Source organism: Lathyrus oleraceus, chromosome 4 (genome assembly GCF_024323335.1).
Source record: "Lathyrus oleraceus cultivar Zhongwan6 chromosome 4, CAAS_Psat_ZW6_1.0, whole genome shotgun sequence".
Taxonomy (NCBI): Eukaryota; Viridiplantae; Streptophyta; class Magnoliopsida; order Fabales; family Fabaceae; genus Lathyrus; species Lathyrus oleraceus.
In genome coordinates this window covers 105037447-105040515 of record NC_066582.1, presented here as the reverse complement: position 1 = coordinate 105040515, position 3069 = coordinate 105037447, and the positions used below count along the sequence as shown (strand labels likewise).

Sequence of the window (3069 nt, the reverse complement as noted above, 5' to 3'; positions counted from 1 at the left end):
TGATACCTGCCTCTAATAACTTCGTTACTTCCTTCTTCACTACCTCACTCATGATCGGGTTTAGTCTCCTCTGATGTTCCCTAGAAGTCTTACAGTCTTCTTCTAGCATGATGCGGTGCATACAAATAGAAGGACTTATCCCTTTAAGATCGGTGATGTTGTATCCTAATGCGGTTGGATATTTTCTTATGATATGTAGGAGTTTTTCGGTTTCAAGTTTTCCTAGGTCTGCATTGACTATTACTGGTCGTTCAAGTTCTAAGTCTAGGAATTCATATCTCAGATTTTTGGGAAGTGTTTTCAGGTCGAGGGTTGGTTTCTTAAGGCATTGCGTAGGATCTGATGTTATTGCTAAACATTGGTTCAGTCTGTCTTCTATACGATAGTCGGACAAATCGTCATTTTCGAATTCTGTTTCTTTTATGCATTCATCGATGATATCCATGAAGTAACATGTGTCTTCTATCGCAGGTGCTTTCAAAAATTGGGAAAGAATAAACTCAATTTTCTCTTCTCCTACTTCGAAAGTGAGTCGTTCTCGTTTTACGTCTATGATAGCACCGACAGTTGCTAAGAAGGGTCTTCCCAATATAATGGGGGTAACTTCATCTTCTCTTATGTCCATAATTATAAAATCGGTGGGAATGTAGAATTGACCTATGCGCACGGGAACGTTTTCAAGAATTCCTACGGGATATTTAACGGAACGATCTGCTAATTGCACAGACATTTTAGTTGGTCTTAATTCTCCCATTTCAAGTTTCTTGCATATGGACAAGGGCATAACACTGATACCGGCTCCTAAATCGCATAAAGCTTTGTCTATGACAAATTTTCCTATATGACAGGGTATAGAAAAACTACCAGGATCTTTAAGTTTAGGAGGCATATTTTAGATTATTGCGCTACACTCAGCAGTGAGTGTAACGGTTTCGTTATCTTCAAGTTTCTTTTTATTAGATAAAATTTCTTTTAAGAACTTAGCATATGAGGGCATTTGTGTAATAGCTTCTGTAAAAGGAATTGTGATGTTTAATTGTTTCAGTAGGTCAACAAATTTTTTAAATTGGCCCGCGTTTTTGGTTTTAATTAGCCTTTGAGGATAAGGGATAGGTGGTTTGTAAGGCGGTGAAGGTACATAAGGTTCTTTTTTTTCTACGGTTTCCTTATTACACTCTTCCTTTTCCTTAGGTTTACCTTCTTCCTCAGTTGACTTTTTAGAGTTTTGGTTCTCAATCCTTGGGTCAGATGGTCCTTCTACCTCTGTACCACTTCGTAATATAATTGCATAAGCGTGGCCTTTCGGATTAGGTTGTGGTTGTCCAGGAAATGTACCAGTTGGGGCAGCAGTAGACGCTTGTTGTTGAGCTACTTGCGAGATTTGTGTTTCAAGCATTTTGTTATGGGTAGCCAGGGCATCTACTTTACTTGCTAGTTGTTTAATCTGTTCGCTAGTGTGTACATTCTGGTTTAAGAACTCTTTATTGGTTTGCTGTTGAGAAGCTATGAAGTTCTCCATCATGATTTCCAAGTTGGATTTCCTAGGAACGTCATTGTTAGGTGTAGATGGGGTCGGCTTTTGATATCCAGGTGGTACAGCTAGAGCTTGACCTGGTGCGTATAAAGCGTTGTTACTTTTATACGAGAAATTAGGATGGTTCTTCCAGTTTGAGTTATAGGTATTCGAGTAAGGATTTCCTTGAGCATAGTTCACCTGTTCTGTTTTAATTCCTGTTAGGAGTTGACAATCTGTAGGAGTGTGACCTTGAATTCTACAGACCTCGCAATTTTGAGTTACGGCAACCACGGTGGCTGGAGGTGATACATTTAACATTTCAATTTTCTGGGCAAGAGCATCCACTTTTGCATTAACATGATCAAGGCTACTTATCTCGTACATGCCACCTTTTGTTTGAGGTTTTTCTACCACTGTTCGGTCGCTTCCCCACTGATAATGATTTTAGGTCATGCTCTCGATAAGTTGATAAGCGTCGGTGTAAGGTTTATCCATAAGCGCACCACCGGCGGCGGCGTCTATTGTTAACCTTGTGTTGTACAAGAGACCATTGTAGAAGGTGTGAATTACTAACCAATCCTCTAAACCATGGTGTGGGAAAAGTCTCATCATGTCCTTGTATCTTTCCCATGCTTCGAAAAGAGATTCATTATCTTTTTGCTTAAATCCATTTATCTGGGCTCTCAACATAGTTGTTTTGCTTGGAGGAAAATATCGGGCAAGAAAGACTTTCTTCAACTCATTCCATGTGGTGACTGAGTTGGAAGGAAGAGACTGAAGCCATCTTCTAGCTTTATCTCTTAACGAGAAAGGAAAGAGACGAAGTCGAATTGCCTCTGAAGTGACACCATTAGCTTTAACAGTGTCAGCATATTGGACAAATACGGATAAATGAAGGTTTGGATCCTCGGTAGGATTTCCAGAAAATTGATTCTGTTGCACTGCCTGCAACAGCAAAGGTTTAAGTTCGAAGTTGTTCGCTTCGATTGCGGGTGGAGCAATACTCGAATGTGGCTCATCCTGCGATGGAGCAGCGTAATCTCGAAGAGCACGAGCTGGTTCGGCCATCGCTGGTATCGTTAAAGGAAGGAGATTTTTGAGATCAGGAACTTCGATTGGAGGAAGATTGTTTCTAGCACGATACTCCCGAATTCGTCGTAATAATCGGAGATATCGTTCGACGTCGTTGATTCGTAAGTAGTATGGCTCGCCTTGTGAGCGAGTGTGTGGCATACAAATCAACGAAAAAGGGAAAAAATAAAAATTGCCTTAGTCTCTACAGCGTAACAGAAGAGTTACGATATCGACTAAATAAAAGTCCTCGGCAACGGCCCCAAAAACTTGATCGCGACTTTATGAGTTTATCGGGGTACTAACTGCAAGCGCACAGTCTAATCGCGTAGTTTTAAAAGATATCGATCCCACAGGGACTTAATGAATCGATCTACCGTTTTTTCTAGGGTTACTGCGTAAAGCTAAGGCGGATGATACTTTAATGATTAGGGGGAAAAAAAATAAAACTAAATTTGGATCTAGATAAAATATCAAATAAT

At 40.1% G+C, this 3069-nt stretch overlaps 1 non-coding gene across 1 annotated transcript; it reads left to right on the top strand.

Annotated features, from left to right (window-relative positions):
- Positions 1 to 2099: 2099 nt before the first annotated feature.
- LOC127077789 (small nucleolar RNA R71) lies at positions 2100 to 2206 on the top strand. The gene has a single exon (XR_007787561.1). It is a non-coding gene; the product is annotated as a small nucleolar RNA R71 (small nucleolar RNA).
- The last annotated feature ends 863 nt before the right edge of the window (positions 2207 to 3069 follow it).